Source organism: Pseudophryne corroboree, chromosome 6 (assembly GCF_028390025.1).
Source record: "Pseudophryne corroboree isolate aPseCor3 chromosome 6, aPseCor3.hap2, whole genome shotgun sequence".
Lineage (NCBI taxonomy): Eukaryota > Metazoa > Chordata > Amphibia > Anura > Myobatrachidae > Pseudophryne > Pseudophryne corroboree.
In genome coordinates, this window is record NC_086449.1 from 762,780,365 (window position 1) to 762,803,466 (window position 23,102).

The following is a 23,102-nucleotide window of genomic DNA, read 5'->3' on the forward strand; positions in this document are numbered from 1 at the left end:
TAAAACAGAAGTCCTTATGATAGGTCACAGGACAGGACTGCAGCATAACCAACCAACAGGACTTAGGATTTGGGGGTTCAGAACAGGTTGGGTATTTGTAACCGGCGGTCAGGAGACCGCCAGTCACAAAACCAATGACGGGATCCAGGCATTTAGGTGCCCAGAAGGGGGGGGGGGAGCATAACAAAGTCCCTTGCGAGCTCGGTGGCGAGCTGCGCTTACTACAGGTCATATTGTCACTCTATGGGTGTCTTAACCATTGGGATAGTGAGTGGGTGGGATGTAAGTGCCGGTATTGTGACCAGCGGTCTCCTGACTGCCGGTCACATAACTACATCCCTTCAGAACTACAAAACACTGAACATGTGCGGAATCTTGGTTTTGTCCTGGATGGCGGCCTGACACTTAAACATCAAGTGTCAGCCACAATCAAATACTCATTCTTTCATCTGAGGAACATTGCCAGAATCAAGCACTTAATTCCCTCAGATGATGTAACTAAAAGTCATACATGCATTTGTATCATCATACCTAGACTACTGTAATGCCCTTTACCTTGGTCTCCCAGCAAAGAGTTGCATCGCTTACACATGGTACAAAATACAGCTGCCAGTCTATTAACCAACCAGCCTCATTCCAAATAACACCCATTCTCTACTCCGTCCACTGGCTGCCTGTAAGATGGTGAATCGTTTTAGAGATTGGTTTACTGACTTTCAAAGCCCTTCATGACCAAAGCCAAGTTACTTGAAGCATCTTCTGATCCCTTACTGCGATCTGTAGATGAAGGACTACTAACAGTACCTAGAATCTCCCGGAATTCATCTGGGGGCCGAGCTTTCAGCTTTATGGCTCCAACCCTACCGAACTCTCTTCCTCGCACAGTTCGAGACTCCACCACTCTAGAATCCTACAAAAATAGACTCAAGATTTACCTGTTCACCCATGCATTTCACTAATGTCCCTTGTTTTATATTTTGTGCTGTAAAGGCAAATGTAAAGCACTTTGAGCCCTGTTAGGAGGAAAGTGCAATATAAATAACATTATTATTATTATTATTATTATTATTATTAGTAGTAGTAGTAGTAGTAGTAGTAGTAGCAGCATTAGTATTATTATTGTCATGGAATTACGAAAACTGGTGACTGTCTGATTAGCATACAGTACAGTATATACAGTATATCACATGGATAACCAATTTGAAAGGAAAGGTCCTGTCTGAATAGTAGTGTTTACTCTGTATACCTTGTCTGTTTGTAAAGGCCCATACACATTAGACGATGTCGCTCTGTGAGCGACATCGTCTAACGTTTCCCCCTCCCGGGCCGGCCGGTCGGCGGCCGCCTGTACGCACTGAGCGATATGACCGCTCATATCGCTCAGTGACGTCACGCCCCCGCCAGCCCTGCATGAAGGTCGTGGACGGCAGTCCACATCCTTCATGCATGCCCTACCGACAGCGACGATCGTTGCCGACCCGCGGGGCCGCGCATCGGTCGTCGCTGGCGGCATACACACTTAACGATATAATGAGCGACGTCGCTCAAGGAGGGGGAAAATGAGCGACGTCGCTCATTATATCGTTAAGTGTGTATGGACCTTAAGTCTGGGAGTGAACACAAGTTCTACAGTGAGTGTAACAAATAATTTCTAATATATTGTGTTATAGAAATCCTTCTGTGAGAGAGAGATATATTCTGAATTTTAGCTAACCCAGCATTGTGCACTTGCCTATCTGAACTAATGAGTGTCATACTGAGCCAGCTAACTAAAATGTAATTCTCTCTACAAAGCCTAAGTGACAATGTTATGACAATATCTGCCATTTTACCAGCTGCGGCTATTGACAGATATACCTTTAATAGTAAATAAATCTGGACACCTCTCCTTAGACATCAGACGTCAGCAGTTTTTGAGAGGTCTGGTGTTCGAATTAACAAAATGCATTTGTCAAAACGTAGAAAATGTTGTTGAAGAGGCAGAAAATTCAGTAGGATCTGTACACGTTGGCATCACTGAGGATTGTGAGAGGTTGTAAAGAATAAATGAGTAAAGAAGTATTTCTTTGTGTAATTGTTGTGATAGTGCACCTATGGGGGGATTCCTAGTGTCTAGAGACCCTTCCACGTTATTAAATATTGCACACAAAAAAACCTTAAAAAAAAGGTTTGATTTTTTTTTAAAAAGAAAATTATGCGTTTCATTCATGGCTCTTCTAAATCTTTCTGAAGGGTCTTGCATCTCTATATTTCATTTTATAATCTTCACAAACCTTTATCTGAGTAAATGTGTAATTGCCCTTAATTTTCTATTTCCTAATCCATATATGTTTCATCCTTTCTCTTATGGACCCATGAATATTACATAACTACATGGGAATACTGTATACTTTCAATTTTGTGTTTCCAACACCCCACTTTCGAGAAAATTTATCAAGCATTCTAAAGAGGACAACTGAAGGTGTTGTCCATAGCAAACAATTATATTCGTCTTATTTTACAGACCATACTAGATTAATAATAGCTACAGTGGTGTATCTAATACTGGTTGCATGGTATGCGGTACACATGGGGCCCTGGGTCGAGGGGGTCCACGCTGTACACTTTGCACCCATTTCTTCAATACTTACCTATCCGGAGTCTCACATCGCCAGTGGCAGGAAAAATGGTGCGGTGGCCATTTTCCTGGTGTTTTGACAGTAGAAAAATCATTGCGAAAATGGCCGCCATGCCATTTCCCTTTAGACCTCTGCATGAGCAGTAGACTCTGGCACAGCACCAGAGTCTGACCACCAGCTGGCTAGAGAGGAGAGGGCTTGAACAGAGACTGCACATGGGCCCTCTCCTCTCTTAATATGCCCCTGGATAGCTATTAGATAAATAGCACCTTTTATTTCTTAATAAAAACTTTGCACTTCTTTTTAGAACTTTTTTATATTCAGGGGCATTTTAAGAGAGGAGGAGGAGGACCATGTGCAGCCTACTTCATCTGGGCCCCCTCCTTTATGCCGGCAGTGGTGTAATGCTGTAGAGAGTCTAAGCACTAGAGGATTTACACTCTAATGAGCATGCATAGTGGGCATTTTCTCTACTGCACATGGTCAAAATGCCAGGAAAATGATCGCTGCACCATTTTCCTGGTGATTTCTGCAGCATTGCTGCCATCAGCGTGGAACTCCGGAGGACTCGTGAGAGGTAAGTATTAAAAAAGTGGGTGCAGTGTGTGTGGTGTGGTCCTCTCTGGACCTAGGAGCCTGTGAGCACCGCACACACTGCATCCATTAAAAATACGCCAGTGCTTATATTATGTACTACTCTTAATACCAGGGGTAAAAGTGGGGGGGAATGAGGTGGAAGAGTTTCACAACCTCCATTGCCCTGCACAGAAATTCCAACAGAAAAACCTGCCCCATCACCTACATCAATAGATGATGCAGCCACCTCCCCCTTCCTCATGTCCTGGTGGCTCCATGGTCCTCCATTCATCCCCTCCTCAGGTCCAAGTGGCTTAATTTTCCAGCACAGCGTATGTGATGTCATGCTGGCACCGCTGCTGAAGTGAAGAGGAGCCATGAAGAGGAGCATGCTCTGTGCATCTTGAAGACAAGATGCGAGGGGGCTGAAGGAACAAGAGAGGTGGGGAAGCTGCTGGAGGGACATAGGCGGTGAGCTGCTAAAGTATATATATAGAAAAAAGGTGATGACAGGCGCTAAACCTTTCTTTACAATTAGAACTTCCCTTTTTGCATAGGAGTTCAAAGTTCTTCTTTCAACACACTCCCCCTTCTTTCCTTTCCTTTTCAGGGTGGCAGCCCTTTCTTCCAAATGGTTTGCTGTTCTAACAAACCTCCAATAATCTGAAAAAAAATAAGTGAAAATAGGCGCCTCCTAGTGTAGTATTACAGACCTTAGGTGACCTTCACCCACAGCAACACCCTAGTGAATGAAAGGTGTACCGTATTAGGTGGAATTCCAACCACCTTCTGATGGATTGTAAACAACACTCTGATCTGGTATAAGTCTTGATGTCAATATCGTCAAGGCAGGTAGTGTCTTGGTGATGTTACATGGATTTCACCCCATAAGAGATAAAAGAGAAATAGGACCAATAGTGTATTAAGTTTATAAAATACATTTATTTAAACAATGTCCATAGGTGATCTTTTCTATTACACTCCTGAGGAAGTCCAGCTACTTGCATCGGATGAAACGCATTGAGTTATAGCCTGTGGACTGAGACTGAACTTCACCGATAAGCTGTTTTTATTCTTTCATGTAGTACGGGCAACTATTTACCTATGGACATTGTTTAAATAAATGTATTTTGTAAACTTAATACACTATTGGTCGTATTGCTCTTTTATCTCTTATGGGGTGAAATCCATGTAACATCACCAAGACACTACCTGCCTTGACCATATTGACATCAAGACTTATACCAGATCCATGATAGAGTGTTGTTTACAATCCATCAGAAGGTGATTGGAATTCCACCTAATACGGTACACCTTTAATTCACTAGGGTGTTGCTGTGGGTGAAGGTCACCTATGGTCTGTAATACTACACTAGGAGGCGCCTATTTTCACTTATTTTTTTCATATATATATATATATATAAATGTATATATAAATGAACCAGAACATGTTTATGATATGAACTATAATAGCAGGCAATACCACTGAATAGGGAGAAACTTTGTGCACAAAATAGTGCATATTTATCCAAAACCTCTGTTTATCGTTCCAGATCTAATCAGCCCTTAAGCTAGGTACACATCTGAAAGATAAGAGGAACGATCCATGTTTTTTCTTCCTGACAGCTGAAACATCAAATTTCCTGTATACACATTACACAATTGTCGTTACTATATGAACAATACATTTCTTGAGTTGATGTTTTTACATTATGATCGACGAACGTTGTGCAGCACTCCGGACGTCGGAAGCCGATCGGGCGGGTTTGTAAATGACTGTCGATTCCGGGTCTTGTGTATGAACAGTAATAATTGGACCAACCAGCCATGAACTTACTAATCAACCCAATTATCATACAGGTGTACCTAGTATTACTGTGGATGATAGAAGTTAATTTTGTAAAATAATGTCTCCCACTGCGAGGAAGACAGGCAGACCTAGAAAAGAAGAGGGGGAATGGCCGCAGTATATAATATTTATCTAGAGGAAGTATTTTGATCACTTAAATGGTAAAAATGCTTTCAATTGTGCACTTAATACTCTATGGGTTTTTTTTTTATGAATTTATTCACGAACAGCTCACTAATTAAGAAAAGTTTATTTGTTGCCGGGAAAAATCCAGAAAAGAAAGCGTTAACTTCAGAGAATTCTGCAGATTTTCTGCCAGAAAAGAAGAGATTATAAAAAGTGTTCGATTTTTTTTTCTCCCTTTACTTAGATGTCTAGGTTGTTTTTTTTTGTGGAAATCAATCTAATGCAAATGACAAGATAGATGAAAGTAAATGTGCAGTTAATGAAGTAGAACAAGCGAAAATCAAAAAATCTAAACTTATACAGTTGTATATCTCAGAGCCTGGAGAACATATGTTGTTGAGAACTTCTTCTGTTTGTTAATAATCATTTGAAAAATGGTGATATCAGTGGTTGCTCATCACCCCACTGTCTGCTTCTATTGAAGACCACCTGCATTTAATGTTTGAGTTTAATATGGATTATATTAATTTGGATACAATAATATTCAGGCTGTGATCCTCCCAGTGAAATTTTGGCAGCAGTTTAGAGCAGATAGTCTTAAAATATTAAAGAAGAATATCTAACTAACAAGCAAAAATTAATCTGTTTTCTTCACACTTTCTCTAAGTAACTTTCTTTTGGTCAGAATATGAGTTAGCCAGAGAAAATAGGAGATAGCTGCAGCTTTATCTGTATTGTTTATTATGGTGTTACAGTGTCCTGTCACTATGACATGAAAATGTCTCATTTCCAGGCTTCCGAATATGCCAGATGCTGGGGGTAATTCAGAGTTGATCGCAGCAGCAAATTGTTAGCAGTTGGGCAAAACCATGTGCACTGCAGGTGGGGCAGATATAACATGTGCACTTGTGCAGAGAGAGTTAGATTTGGGTGGGGTGTGTTCAATCTGAAATCTGAATTGCAGTGTAAAAATAACGTTCAGTGACGTCACCACCGGCATTCCCGAACATGCAGCTCAGCCCAACATTGACGGGATGAGCCGCATGTCAGCTCAATATTGGTGATCGCTACACGACGTGTGGGAGCGTGCATCATTCATCGGTCACCAATATTACCCCCATATACACTGGACAATTTCAGGCTAAAAATAAACCATAACGACATACATGTCGTTATCGTTTATTTCTTAGCCAGAAATCGCCTAGTGTGTTCCTGGCTTTAGGCTGTCCTTGTGATTTCAAAACTGAAATCTGTTCTCTGTCCTTAGGAGGCAGAAAGTGTAATGTATGTGAACGAATAGTTCTGGGATGGAATTATAGAATACTATCCACAACAAGGGGAAATGCAGGAGTTGCAAGAGGAGGTTTCCATACGTATATATCACTCTTACCTTCATAGGAAAGATGCAGTGCAGCAGCAGAGACTGGTGAATTAGGATTAGGCCCTGCCTTTTCACAACATGATGACCCCCTTAAATCACTGCATTACCCCACAAGGGGGCTTGGTTCCAATTGTGAGTAGTTACGGGGATTTCTAGGCACTCAGAATCCCCCTTCCCTGTGTATGCCACTGCACAATGGGCCTAATTCAAAGTTGATCACAGCAGCAAATTTGTTAGCAGTTGGGAAAACCATGGGGGTCATTCCGAGTTGTTCGCTCTGTAAATTTTTTCGCATCGCAGCGATTTTCCACTTAGTGCGCATGCGCAATGTCCGCACTGCGACTGCGCCAAGTAAATTTGCTATGCAGTTAGGAATTTTACTCACGGTTTTTTCTTCGTTCTGGTGATCGTAATGTGATTGACAGGAAGTGGGTGTTTCTGGGCGGAAACAGGCCGTTTTATGGGTGTGTGCGAAAAAACGCTACCGTTTCTGGGAAAAACGCGGGAGTGGCTGAAGAAACGGAGGAGTGTCTGGGCGAACGCTGGGTGTGTTTGTGACGTCAAACCAGGAACGACAAGCACTGAACTGATCGCAGATGCCGAGTAAGTCTGGAGCTACTCAGAAACTGCTAAGAGGTGTGTGGTCGCAATTTTGAGAATCTTTCGTTCGCAATTTTAAGAAGCTAAGATTCACTCCCAGTAGGCGGCGGCTTAGCGTGTGTAAAGCTGCTAAAAGCAGCTTGCGAGCGAACAACTCGGAATGAGGGCCCATGTGCACTGCAGGGGGGTGGGGGGTGGGGCAGATGTAACATGTGCAGAGAGTTAGATTTGGTTGGAGTGTGTTCAAATTGAAATGTAGATTGCAGTGTAAAAATAAAGCAGCCAGTATTTACCCTGCACAGAAACAAAATAACCCACCCAAATCTAACTCTCTCTGCACATGTTATATCTGCCACACCTGCAGTGCACATGGTTTTGCCCAACTGCTAACAAATTTGCTGCTGCGATCAACGCTAAATTACCCCCAATGTACATATAATGGGCGGGATGTGTAATGCCGCCTCGAGTTCGCCTGACGTGTAGGTTGACGGACGAGTTCAGACATTTTTTAAATAGGCAATCATTTACAAGGCATGGTTATGCCTTGTAAATAACTAACCCCTTTAAAACAACGTCCGAGTACGTCCATCAACCCACACGTCGGGCGAACTAGAACGGCATTATTACATCCCACCCAATGTCCTTAGCAAATCTAAATTCTCATCAGCTATTACCTTCTGAGAACATATAATAAATCCTCATTCATGTTTGTAAGTAAAACAAATTATCAAGCAACTGGGCAAACCGGGTGGTATTCAGTTTGCCGGCTGTTGGGATCCCGGCGCTCTGTATACCAGCGCCGGAATCCCGGCATATCGACAACTATTTTCCCTCTTGGGGTCCACGACCCCCATGGAGGGCGCGCCACAGTGTCCACAGCGCGGCGAGCACAGTGAGCCTGCAAGGGGCTCATTTGCGCTCGCCCAATTGCCGGTATGCCGGCAGATGAGATCCCGGCGTCGGTATGCTGGCCGCCGGGATCCCGGCCGCCAGCATACCATACTACACCCGGGCAAACCATGTTTCACTGCAGATAGGGCAGAGTTAACGTGCATAGAAATCTAAATTGCAGTGTAAAAAAAAAATGCTGTCTACCTTTTGTGGGCTGCCTGTAAAAACAGCCAGTATTTACGCTGCACAGAATAAATATAAATGCATTTGCTCCCCTTTTGCTTGGCAACATTCCAAACACAAAGTTACTTGCTTTTTTTGCTTTACTTACAAACATGAATCAGACCCAAAGTTCAGAACGCAGAGCAAAAGTGTTTTTCAGTTTTCAGACTTCAGTTCATTGACTTGTGCTTGTCCCACAACAACCTCTACTAAATCTATGCTTTATATTTCTTCTCTCCTCCTCTGTGTTTATTTGCCAGTGTTCCAGGCTGAGTTTGTTTCCGCTGTCTCTGGATATAACCAAGTACTCTGTAAGTACTACTGTATATACACAGTGCATAGCCCGAATGACCTGTGTCTGATGTAACAGCAATGAAATAGACAACTTTGACTCGGTGAAAATACAGAGAGGAGAAAACAATATATTTGGGCATGTACAAACTAATAATGTTATGCCACGGTAAAGATCTTTAACAGCGTCTACAGGTGTGATTCACACAAAATCTTCATGTAACAAAAGAAAAGAAAATAATTCTCTTTTTTAACTATTGATGTCTCGTGTGTATAGGGGTAGTGTGTTAGGCTCAACTCATATAATGCTTCGTTCAATCACTATCCTGTGGGTGAAAGTTAGCAAACAGCTGTCCCTGTACATTCAGGTTTGATAATAGTAGGGCAACTGCAATGGCAGTTGCAATGGCGGCTGCTGCCCCTGGGCTGTAGCTCTGACCACGCGATGCAGGGGGGGAGCCGGTCAGCAAGTGGAAACATACATGTTATGGTGTATGTAATATATGTGCTGGCCCTGCTTATCACTGACCTGCCACCGCTGCACAGGAGACATCACTGTCTGTCATTTGCTATAAGCCTGCCCCTGACTACTGTTAGCCAACGGGACTCGGGGGCTGGGCTTATAGAAAATGATAGACAAGCAGAGTGATGTCTTTTGTGCAGTGGCGGCAGGTCAGTGATATACACAGCGGCAGGTGTAGACGTAAGCAAAAAAAAAAACCACAATGCTGGAAAAAGGCATCTCAGCTTGATAATGTCCCCTAAACATTGACATATATAAAATGGGTGTACATGTGCATGCATATATTTACTGTATATAGATATATTCCACAAAATTAGTGGTCGGTGCTTCAAGGAGATCTTAATAGTGAAACCACATCACAGCATGTTGCCTAATTGGTATATATACATACATACTTACATACATCTTTACATACACATGGACATACATACATGTACACATACAGTAGCATATACACACAGCATACTTACAAACACACACACATAGCATGCATACATATATTTACACACAGCATACATACATACATACACACACACACACACAACATACATACACATAGTACACATAGACATAGCAGACACACAAACACATCATACTTACAAACACACACAGCATACATAGCCTACATACACACATAGCATGCATACACACAGCATACATACAGCAGACACATACAGTAGTATATATACACGGATACATGAAATGCTTACAAACACATCCAGCATACACACACACACAAAGGGGGAGATTCAAATATTTGAAAAGTTGGTTGGATGTCTTTTTTCCCCTGTCTATTAGATAGGAAAAAACAGACTCCCAACTGACATTTCAGACATTTGAATCTCCCCCATAGTATATATAAACACAGCAAACACACACATAGTATACACACCCCTCTTTCACATAAAAATAAAAAGCAGCCTCTATAATTTATTAAATTACATAAACCACCATAACTTATTACAAATGCTGCAGCCCCCACCCTGCTCCACCTTTCTGCCAGAACCCCTCCCCCCCCCCCCCCTGACATGTGACACACACCTGCAGAGTCAAGTCACTTAACAGACATTGGGACCTATGTATCAACAGTTTTTTGCGTAAAAAAAATGAGAAATTTCATTTTCAATACTTTTCACATTTTTTAAGTATCGTCTGTATGTATGTAAGTTTTTAGAATTTATTTATCAGGGTTTTTTCCGCAAAATCTACTTTTCGCATTTTTTTTTTTTTACTTTTCCAACCTCTATTGAAAATGAATGGGAACCTAATGTATAGAGATGAGCGGGTTGGGTTCCCTGAGAACCAAACCCTACCGAACCTCCCTATCCGAGTCCGGATCCGAGTCAGGCTTGGGTTTTCCCGCCTGACACGGAAACCAGAAGGAGGCAAAACGTCATCATCCTGCTGTCGGATTCTCGCGGGGTTTGGATTCCATATAAGGACCTGCGCGTCGCCGCTATTTTCACTCCAGTCTCGGAGAGTGTAGTGAGAGGACATGTCTACGTCCTCAGTGTCTGTGTGGGTGGGAAAGTGGGGTGGCGATTCCAGTGCTGTCTTGTGCTGCTCAGTCCAGTCCAGTGTAGTCAGTGTTTTATGCTGCATCAGTCCAGACAGTCACAGTGGTGGTGTCCTCTGCTACTATATGTCCCCAGTGCTGCTGTATAAGTCCCTTTCAGTTTTGCTGTGTTGTCTAGCATCAGACCAGGGGAAGTGTCTTGTGCAGCATCAGTCCAGTGACCAGTCACAGTGGTGTTGTCCTCTGCTGCCATATATCCGTGTGTTACTGGCGTATAATTCCAGTGATACTTGCGTATAATTCCAGTGATATTGCCGTATAATTCCAGTGATACTGGCGTATAATTCCTGTGATACTGGCGTATAATTCCAGTGATATTGCCGTATAATTCCTGTGATAATGGCGTATAATTCCTGTGATATTGCCGTATAATTCCAGTGTTATTGCTGTATAATCCCAGTGATATTGACGTATAATTCCTGTGATATTGACGTATAATTCCTGTGATACTGGCGTATAATTCCTGTGATACTGGCATAAAATTCCTGTGATACTGCTGTATAAATCCTGTGATACTGCCGTATAATTCCAATGATATTGCTGTATAATGCCTGTGATACTGGCGTATAATTCCTGTGATTCTGGCATATAATTCCCGTGATACTGCCGTATAAATCCTGTGATACTGCCATATAATTCCAGTGATATTGCTGTATAATGCCTGTGATACTGGCGTATTTTTCCTGTGATACTGGCGTATAATTTCAGTGATCCTGCCATATAATTACAGTGATCCTGCCGTAGAATTCCAGTGATCCTGCCGTAGAATTCCAGTGATCCTGCCGTATAATTACAGTGGTACTGGCATATAAGTACAGTCCAGTGATACTGCCGTATATGTCCAGTGATACTGCCATATATGTCCAGTGATACTGCCGTATATGTCCAGCGGTACTGCCGTATATGTCCAGTGGTACTACAGTATATGTCCAGCGGTACTGCCGTATATGTCTAGTGATCCTGCCTTAAATTTCCAGTGGTACTGGCGTATAAGTACAGTCCATTGATACTGCCGTATATGTCCAATGATACTGCCGTATATGTCCAGCAGTACTGCTGTATAATTGCAGTGATCCTGCCGTATAATTCAAGTGATCCTGCCGTATAATTACAGTGGTACTGGCATATAAATCAAGTCCAGTGATACTGCTATATATATATATACACATATACATAGTTGTGCTCATAAGTTTACATACCTTAGCAGAATTTGTGATTTTCTGGCCATTTGTCAGAGAATATGAATGATAACTCACAAACTTTTCTTTCACTCATGGTTAGTGGTTGGGTGAAGCCATTTATTGTCAAACAACTGTGTTTACTCTTTTTAAATCATAATGACAACAGAAACTACCCAAATGACCCTGATCAAAAGTTTACCTACCCCAGTTCTTAATACCGTGTATTGCCCCCTTTAACATCAATGACAGCTTGAAGTCTTTTGTGGAAGTTGTGGATGAGGCTCTTTATTTTCTCAGATGGTAAAGTTGCCCATTCTTTTTGGCAAAAAGCCTCCAGTTCCTGTAAATTCTTGGGCTGTCTTGCATGAACTGCACGTTCGAGATCTCCCCAGAGTGGCTCAATGATATTGAGGTCAGGAGACTGAGATGGCCACTCCAGAACCTTCACTTCATTCTGCTGTAGCCAATGACAGGTTGACTTGGCCTTGTGTTTTGGATCATTGTCATGTTGGAACGTCCAAGTACGTCCCATGCGCAGCTTCCGGGCTGAGGAGTGCAAATTTTCCTCCAGTATTTTCTGATAACATGCTGCATTCATCTTGCCATCAATTTTGACCAAGTTTCCAGTTCCTTTGTAGCTCACACATCCCCAAAACATCAGCGATCCACCTCCGTGTTTCACAGTAGGAATGGTGTACCCTTCATCATACGCCTTGTTGACTCCTCTCCAAATGTAACGTTTATGGTTGTGGCCAAAAAGTTGAATTTTGGTCTCATCACTCCAAATGACGTTGTTAGAAAAGTTTTGAGGCTTGTCTCTGTGCTGTTTGGAGTATTGTAAGCGGGATGCTTTGTGGCATTTGCATAGTAATGGCTTTCTTCTGGCGACTCGACCATGCAGCCCATTTTTTTTTCAAATGCCTCCTTATTGTGCATCTTGAAACAACCACACCACTTTTTTTCAGAGAGTCCTGTATTTCAGCTGAAGTTATTTGTGGATTTTTCTTTGCATCCCGAACAATTTTCCTGGCAGTTGTGGCTGAAATTTTTGTTGGTCTACCTGACCGTGATTTTGTTTCCACAGAATCCCTCATTTTCCACTTCTTAATTAGAGTTTGAACACTGCTGATTGGCATTCTCAATTGCTTGGATATCTTCTTATATCCCTTTCCTGTTTTATACAGTTCAATTACCTTTTCCCGCAGATCCTTTGAAAATTATTTTGCTTTCCCCATGACTCAGAATCCAGACACGTCAGTGCAGCACTGGATGAAAGATGCAAGGGTCTTTCAGGAGTCCAGAAACTCACTGACCTTTTATACACACACACTGATTACAAGCAAACAGATCACAGGTGAGGATGGTTACCTTTAGTAGCCATTGAAACCCGTTTGTGTCAACTTGTGTGCATGTTATCAGGCCAAAATCTCCAGGGTATGTAAAATTTTGATCAGGGTCATTTGGGTAGTTTATGTTGTCATTATGATTTAAAAAGAGTAAACACAGTTGTTTAATAATAAATGGCATCACCCAACCACTAACCATGAGTGAAAGAAAAGTTTGTGAGTTATCATTCATATTCTCTGACAAATGGCAAAAAAAAATCACAAATTCTGCTAGGATATGTAAACTTATGAGTACAACTGTATGTATATATATATATATATATGTACACACACACACACACACACACACACACACACCCTGTTGCAAAGCGGATTACTGAGGCCATAACAACTATGCTGGTGTTAGACGTGCGTCTGGTATCCGCCATTAGTGCAGTGGGACTGCAGTGCCAACCCTAGATGGGCCAGGTGTTTGTGCCTCACACTTATGTCGCTTAGCTTAGTCATACAGCTTCCTCATTGCTCTCTTTTTCTTCTTGGCATGATGTGCTGTTTGGGTACTATTATTTTTTTTTTAAGTGCCCTCCTGACACTGCAATGTTACTCCTAGATGGGCATATTGTGTCGCTTAGCTTAGTCACACAGCTACTTCATTGCACCTCTTTTACATCGTTGCATGATGTGCTGTTTGGGGTCTTTTTTATATCTGTCCTCCTGTCTGACACTGAAGTGCCACTCCTAGATGGGCTAGGTGTTTGTGCCATCCTGTCTGACACTGCTGTATAAGTCCAGAGGTACTGCTGTATTATGCATGATGTGCTGTTTGGGACTTTTTTTTTATATCTGCCCTCCTGTCTGATACTGCAGTGCCAGCCCTAGATGGGTTAATTGTTTGTGTCGCTTAGCTTAGTCATACAGCTACCTCATTGCATCTCTTTTTCATCTTTGCATGATGTGCTGTGTGGGGCCTTTTTTTATATCGGCACTCCTCTCTGACACTGCAGTGCCACTCCTAGATGGGCCAAATGTTTATTTTGCTTAGCTTAAGTCATACAGCTACCTCACTGCACCTCTTTTTCATCTTTGCATGATGTGCTGTGTAGGGCCTTTTTTTTATATCTGCACTCCTGTCTGACACTGCAGTGCCACTCCTAGATGGGCCAGGTGTTTGTGCCATCCTGAGAGAGAAATTAATAGAGGCGCTCATGACATTTGAACACCATAACTTCCTAGGTTCTATTACAACCAAAGAGTCGAGTGGATTTATAAAATAAATATTTAATGATCACAATAATTCAATAAAAATAACACTTGATTAAAACAAATTCATAGGTAATATTATTCGTATCTTACTGATTTACCACATGTATGCACATAAAAACACATGAATTGTATAAACTGTTACGATGAATACTGTATCAATAAAACTCACTGAAATGACTAATGGAAAGTTCAAATGTAACAATCTGTTACACTCCTTAGGGAACACTGCTGCCAAAACTGCTAAATATAAAGTTCATGAATGAGACACAGTTACTGAACGTGTAGCCACAGTAGGCTCTGTGATATTTAAACAGTTGAAATAGGTGACTTCAGAATCGATAGCCGGCATGTAAATAGCAATTATGCAGAAGATTACCTCTCCATAAGGGCTGGTGAACCCGAGCGTCCCCGGGTGAGTCCAGAACTTGCCCAGTATGGTGTAGAGCTGGAGGGTTCGTAGCGTGTGTGTGTGAATGTCCGGAACCACACTGATATGAGCTCAATTCCCCTGAGGGTGCTTCACCCAATTAGTACTGCAAGGGTTTGTAGAGAAAGCAAGTGTGCGGCTGATTGAAGGATAGCCGCCAACGGATCCGGCTATATATGTACCTCTTCCGAGACTCCCTGGACGTGCACCGTCCGCCGGTGGTCAGCGGAGGAGAGGATGATAAATCTGGCCACAATTGCCGCACGGAGCTCACACGCCGGCTTGGATCCGTATAAAGTGCTGATTGCTTGCTGCTACGGCCGGTAAATTTCAGGCAGAGATGGCTGTGTCCCTGATTATGCAAGTGCTCAGTGAGAAAGGGGAGGAGTCCTGACGCGTTTCGTCACATGACCCGTGACTTTTTCTTTGAAAATTTACCGTCCGTATATATGTTTTGTTTGTAGTTTTGTTGGAAGTAAACAGCACACACTGCTAAAGGCCAGTTGAATTTCATCTTAGTAACATGTTTATAACAGTCATTAGAATAACCAATCAAATTGACTTTGTAAAAGTCCCCTCCTGTTCAAATTTTCTACTAAGTGTCCCCCTTGTAAACTAGCTTCTCTTCTCTGCTGCAGGCAGGGATGGCATCAGAAATCGTGGGGCCCGGTTCACTGAAATCTCTGTAGCCCCCCCCCCCTCCACACATATATATATATATATATATACACACACACTGCGAAGTACATATATACAGGTTGAGTATCCCTTATCCAAAATGCTTGGTACCAGAAGTATTTTGGATATCAGATTTTTCCGTATTTTGGAATAATTGCATACCATAATGAGATATCATGGCGATGGAACCTAAGTCTAAGCACAGAATGCATTTATGTTTCATATACACCTTATACAAACAGTCTGAAGGTCATTTTAGCCAATATTTTTAATAACTTTGTGCATTAAACAAAGTGTGTGTACATTCCCACAATTCATTTATGTTTCATATACATCTTATACACACAGCCTGAAGGTCATTTAATACAATAGTTTTAATAACTTTGTGTATTAAACAAAGTTTGTGTACATTGAGTCATCAGAAAACAAAGGTTTCACTATCTCAGTATCACTCAAAAAATTCCGTATTTCGGAATATTTGGATATGGGATACTCAACCTGTATATATGTTTGTATATAGATGAGTCTATGAATAAGTATACCAAGGCCTCTAAGCAACAACACTATAACCTATCTAAACAACAGTGGTCTGCGCTCAAGGATCTGGGATCCTATTCTGATGTGGTCATCCGCCCAGCGGATAAGGGGGGCGGAATCGTTGTATTGGACATGGCGTACTATAAAACAGAGATTCTGGCTCAATTATCGGATTCCAATACCTACTGCCAGTTGGAAACAGATCCGTCCTCTCAATACAAAATAGAGCTGGGCGGGATTCTGGCTGAAGCCAACTCCCAAGGCCTTATATCAGATAAGATTTTCAGAGCACTTACGCAGGACTTTCCCATGGTTCCAATCTTCTTTACAGTTCCCAAAATCCACAAGGATCTCAATAAACCTCCCGGTCGCCCGATCATATCTGCACGTCAATCTCTGTATCAACCCGTTTCCCAGTTTTTGGATTGTGTGCTACAGCCACTTGTTTTGAAGCAACCAAAATGCTTGAAAGACACCACATCCTTCCTTTTGCTTTTGGATTCTTTTGGTCCAGTACCAGAGGGAACATTGCTGTGTACGATTGACATCTGCAGCTTGTACACCAGCATACCCCACGAAGGGGGCTTAAACGCAATGAGGTCTATTCTACGCGTGGAAGCTATGTGTGACATGGACCTTGACTTGTTCATGACCCTGCTGGAGCTTACCTTAACAAGAAACTTTTTCCTTTTCGATGGTAGATTTTACCAACAAAAATCAGGTTGTGCCATGGGCAGTAACGTGGCACCATCCTACGCCAACATCTACATGTTACAAGAGGAGTCATTGATGTTCTTCCAAGATCCCTTAGTAGCTCAGTCCATATCCCTTTACGCAAGATACATCGATGACATATTCATCCTTTGGACAGGAGGAGAGGCGGCACTTATACGGCTATTGAAATTTATCAACACCAGACCCTCCCCAATCAGGATCACTTGTCAGTGGTCCCCGACGTCCATCAACTATTTGGATGTCTTGGTATCACTGAGCTCTGGGAAACTCCTGACTAACATCTATAGCAAACCTACGGATAAGAATACCCTCTTACATGCTAACAGCCACCATCCTCGCCCCTTAAAACAGGGTCTACCTAGATCTCAAATGCTAAGGGTGGCGTGCATTTGTAATCAACCCGACAAGCTTGAACAAGAACTGGACAAGATGGTCATCAAATTCACCCAAAGGGGGTATAATAAAACAGCTTTGGTTTGCACCAAAAGGGAAATGTTACGTTTAAAATGGGACGAGCTCTTACAACCCACTACAAGATCACTGGCTGACAGAATTCCGTGGACTACTTCTTTTGATACTTCTAGTCCCATCTTGAACAGAGCCAACAGAGCCCTCTGGCCCATAGTCTCCATGGACACTTCTCTCCCATTTAAACACATCACCCCCATGATGTGTTACAGGATGGGTCGCAATATTAAAGACCTGGTGGTACACACGGATATCTCCAGTGTTTCAAAGCCTTCCAAAGGAACTTTCCTTTTAAAAAAAACAGGCTGCTATCGATGTTTAGCGTGCACTACCTGCAGCCACATGATCACTGGGTCTTCGTTCACGTTACCCCTCACAGGTAGAAAAATCACCATCAGACATGTAGTCTCGTGTACTACCACACACATAATCTACCTTATCATCTGTCCCTGCAACCTCTGCTACGTAGGGAAGACGATTAGGACTTTAAGGGAACGCATGGCTCTTCACCGTTTGGCCATTAAGTCCGCCATTACGGGAACTTCCTCTGACCAACCTGTGGCCAGACACTTCCACGAGGCTGGACACTCACTGGGAGAGCTCAAGCACATCATCATCGATCACGTCCCCAAACACATCCGGGGGGGGCGACCGCGATGGCTTATTGCTTCGCAAAGAGGCGACTTGGATCTACGGGCTCAACACGATTCATCCCAAGGGCCTCAATGAGAGAATTATGTGGAGCATATTTGGATAGCTGCTGATTGGTACATCAGAGCATATCTATATGTTATGAATATGGACGGGCTTTAGGCTAAACAAGACCAAGGGGTGTGTTGACACCCTTGGACTGGACCTCTTTAATTGTATCACCACTACTACTAACCATAGTGACTTTAATATCATTGAAGAGGGGATTATGGGGACCCTCTCTTGGTCATCATAATACCTAGTCTTTATTATTGCGGGTCTATTCATATATGCATTAGAGATGAGCGGGTTCGGTTTCTCTGAATCCGAACCCGCACGAACTTCATGTTTTTTTCACGGGTCCGAGCAGACTCGGATCCTCCCGCCTTGCTCGGTTAACCCGAGCGCGCCCGAACGTCATCATGACGCTGTCGGATTCTCGCGAGACTCGGATTCTATATAAGGAGCCGTGCGTCGCCGCCATTTTCACACGTGCATTGAGATTGATAGGGAGAGGACGTGGCTGGCGTCCTCTCCATTTAGATTAGGGTTGAGAGAGAGAGAGAGAGATTGACCTGAGGCTGTGATACTGTAGAAGAGAGTGCAGAGTTTAGTGACTGACGACCACAGTGACCACCAGACAGTGCAGTTGTTTGTTTTATTTAATATATCCGTTCTCTGCCTGAAAAAACGATACACACAGTGACTCAGTCACATACCATATCTGTGTGCACTGCTCAGCCCAGTGTGCTGCATCAATGTATATATATATCTGACTGTGCTCAGCTCACACAGCTTATAATTGTGGGGGAGACTGGGGAGCACTGCAGTGCCAGTTATAGGTTATAGCAGGAGCCAGGAGTACATAATATTATATTAAAATTAAACAGTGCACACTTTTGCTGCAGGAGTGCCACTGCCAGTGTGACTAGTGACCAGTGACCTGACCACCAGTATATATAATATTAGTAGTATACTATCTCTTTATCAACCAGTCTATATTAGCAGCAGACACAGTACAGTGCGGTAGTTCACGGCTGTGGCTACCTCTGTGTCGGCACTCGGCAGCCCGTCCATAATTGTATATACCACCTAACCGTGGTTTTTTTTTTTCTTTCTTTATAGTCATACTAGTTACGAGTATACTATCTCTTTATCAACCAGTCTATATTAGCAGCAGACACAGTACAGTGCGGTAGTTCACGGCTGTGGCTACCTCTGTGTCGGCACTCGGCAGCCCGTCCATAATTGTATATACCACCTAACCGTGGTTTTTTTTTCTTTCTTTATACATACATACTAGTTACGAGTATACTATCTCTTTATCAACCAGTCTATATTAGCAGCAGACACAGTACAGTGCGGTAGTTCACGGCTGTGGCTACCTCTGTGTCGGCACTCGGCAGCCCGTCCATAATTGTATATACCACCTAACCGTGGTTTTTTTTTCTTTCTTTATACATACATACTAGTTACGAGTATACTATCTCTTTATCAACCAGTCTATATTAGCAGCAGACACAGTACAGTGCGGTAGTTCACGGCTGTGGCTACCTCTGTGTCGGCACTCGGCAGCCCGTCCATAATTGTAAATACCACCTAACCGTGGATTTTTTTTCTTTCTTTATACATACATACTAGTTACGAGTATACTATCTCTTTATCAACCAGTCTATATATTAGCAGCAGACACAGTACAGTGCGGTAGTTCACGGCTGTGGCTACCTCTGTGTCGGCACTCGGCAGCCCGTCCATAATTGTATATACCACCTAACCGTGGTTTTTTTTTCTTTCTTTATACATACATACTAGTTACGAGTATACTATCTCTTTATCAACCAGTCTATATTAGCAGCAGACACAGTACAGTGCGGTAGTTCACGGCTGTGGCTACCTCTGTGTCGGCACTCGGCAGCCCGTCCATAATTGTATATACCACCTAACCGTGGTTTTTTTTTCTTTCTTTATACATACATACTAGTTACGAGTATACTATCTCTTTATCAACCAGTCTATATTAGCAGCAGACACAGTACAGTGCGGTAGTTCACGGCTGTGGCTACCTCTGTGTCGGCACTCGGCAGCCCGTCCATAATTGTATATACCACCTAACCGTGGTTTTTTTTTCTTTCTTTATACATACATACTAGTTACGAGTATACTATCTCTTTATCAACCAGTCTATATATTAGCAGCAGACACAGTACAGTGCGGTAGTTCACGGCTGTGGCTACCTCTGTGTCGGCACTCGGCAGCCCGTCCATAATTGTATATACCACCTAACCGTGGTTTTTTTTTCTTTCTTTATACATACATACTAGTTACGAGTATACTATCTCTTTATCAACCAGTCTATATATTAGCAGCAGACACAGTACAGTGCGGTAGTTCACGGCTGTGGCTACCTCTGTGTCGGCACTCGGCAGCCCGTCCATAATTGTATATACCACCTAACCGTGGTTTTTTTTTCTTTCTTTATACATACATACTAGTTACGAGTATACTATCTCTTTATCAACCAGTCTATATATTAGCAGCAGACACAGTACAGTGCGGTAGTTCACAGCTGTGGCTACCTCTGTGTCGGCACTCGGCAGCCCGTCCATAATTGTATATACCACCTAACCGTGGTTTTTTTTTCTTTCTTTATACATACATACTAGTTACGAGTATACTATCTCTTTATCAACCAGTCTATATTAGCAGCAGACACAGTACAGTGCGGTAGTTCACGGCTGTGGCTACCTCTGTGTCGGCACTCGGCAGCCCGTCCATAATTGTATATACCACCTAACCGTGGTTTTTTTTTCTTTCTTTATACATACATACTAGTTACGAGTATACTATCTCTTTATCAACCAGTCTATATTAGCAACAGACACAGTACAGTGCGGTAGTTCACGGCTGTGGCTACCTCTGTGTCGGCACTCGGCAGCCCGTCCATAATTGTATATACCACCTAACCGTGGTTTTTTTTTCTTTCTTTATACATACATACTAGTTACGAGTATACTATCTCTTTATCAACCAGTCTATATATTAGCAGCAGACACAGTACAGTGCGGTAGTTCACGGCTGTGGCTACCTCTGTGTCGGCACTCGGCAGCCCGTCCATAATTGTATATACCACCTAACCGTGGTTTTTTTTTCTTTCTTTATACATACATACTAGTTACGAGTATACTATCTCTTTATCAACCAGTCTATATTAGCAGCAGACACAGTACAGTGCGGTAGTTCACGGCTGTGGCTACCTCTGTGTCGGCACTCGGCAGCCCGTCCATAATTGTATATACCACCTAACCGTGGTTTTTTTTTCTTTCTTTATACATACATACTAGTTACGAGTATACTATCTCTTTATCAACCAGTCTATATTAGCAGCAGACACAGTACAGTGCGGTAGTTCACGGCTGTGGCTACCTCTGTGTCGGCACTCGGCAGCCCGTCCATAATTGTATATACCACCTAACCGTGGTTTTTTTTTCTTTCTTTATACATACATACTAGTTACGAGTATACTATCTCTTTATCAACCAGTCTATATTAGCAACAGACACAGTACAGTGCGGTAGTTCACGGCTGTGGCTACCTCTGTGTCGGCACTCGGCAGCCCGTCCATAATTGTATATACCACCTAACCGTGGTTTTTTTTTCTTTCTTTATACATACATACTAGTTACGAGTATACTATCTCTTTATCAACCAGTCTATATATTAGCAGCAGACACAGTACAGTGCGGTAGTTCACGGCTGTGGCTACCTCTGTGTCGGCACTCGGCAGCCCGCCCATAATTGTATATACCACCTAACCGTGGTTTTTTTTTCTTTCTTTATACATACATACTAGTTACGAGTATACTATCTCTTTATCAACCAGTCTATATTAGCAGCAGACACAGTACAGTGCGGTAGTTCACGGCTGTGGCTACCTCTGTGTCGGCACTCGGCAGCCCGTCCATAATTGTATATACCACCTAACCGTGGTTTTTTTTTCTTTCTTTATACATACATACTAGTTACGAGTATACTATCTCTTTATCAACCAGTCTATATTAGCAGCAGACACAGTACAGTGCGGTAGTTCACGGCTGTGGCTACCTCTGTGTCGGCACTCGGCAGCCCGTCCATAATTGTATATACCACCTAACCGTGGTTTTTTTTTCTTTCTTTATACATACATACTAGTTACGAGTATACTATCTCTTTATCAACCAGTCTATATTAGCAGCAGACACAGTACAGTGCGGTAGTTCACGGCTGTGGCTACCTCTGTGTCGGCACTCGGCAGCCCGTCCATAATTGTATATACCACCTAACCGTGGTTTTTTTTTCTTTCTTTATACATACATACTAGTTACGAGTATACTATCTCTTTATCAACCAGTCTATATATTAGCAGCAGACACAGTACAGTGCGGTAGTTCACAGCTGTGGCTACCTCTGTGTCGGCACTCGGCAGCCCGTCCATAATTGTATATACCACCTAACCGTGGTTTTTTTTTCTTTCTTTATACATACATACTAGGTACGAGTATACTATCTCTTTATCAACCAGTCTATATATTAGCAGCAGACACAGTACAGTGCGGTAGTTCACGGCTGTGGCTACCTCTGTGTCGGCACTCGGCAGCCCGTCCATAATTGTATATACCACCTAACCGTGGTTTTTTTTTCTTTCTTTATACATACATACTAGTTACGAGTATACTATCTCTTTATCAACCAGTCTATATTAGCAGCAGACACAGTACAGTGCGGTAGTTCACGGCTGTGGCTACCTCTGTGTCGGCACTCGGCAGCCCGTCCATAATTGTATATACCACCTAACCGTGGTTTTTTTTTCTTTCTTTATACATACATACTAGTTACGAGTATACTATCTCTTTATCAACCAGTCTATATTAGCAGCAGACACAGTACAGTGCGGTAGTTCACGGCTGTGGCTACCTCTGTGTCGGCACTCGGCAGTCCGTCCATAATTGTATACTAGTATCCAATCCATCCATCTCCATTGTGTACCTGAGGTGCCTTTTAGTTGTGCCTATTAAAATATGGAGAACAAAAATGTTGAGGTTCCAAAATTAGGGAAAGATCAAGATCCACTTCCACCTCGTGCTGAAG

General features: G+C 42.6%; 1 long non-coding RNA gene across 1 annotated transcript in view; it reads left to right on the plus strand.

Annotated features, from left to right (window-relative positions):
• Window positions 1-9,142: 9,142 nt before the first annotated feature.
• Window positions 9,143-23,102, plus strand: part of LOC134935679 (uncharacterized) — a 29,212-nt gene continuing 15,252 nt past the window's right edge. Inside the window, exon 1 of the long non-coding RNA XR_010180337.1 lies at window positions 9,143-9,257. This is a non-coding gene — a long non-coding RNA (uncharacterized LOC134935679). The remainder of the gene's footprint in view (window positions 9,258-23,102) is intronic.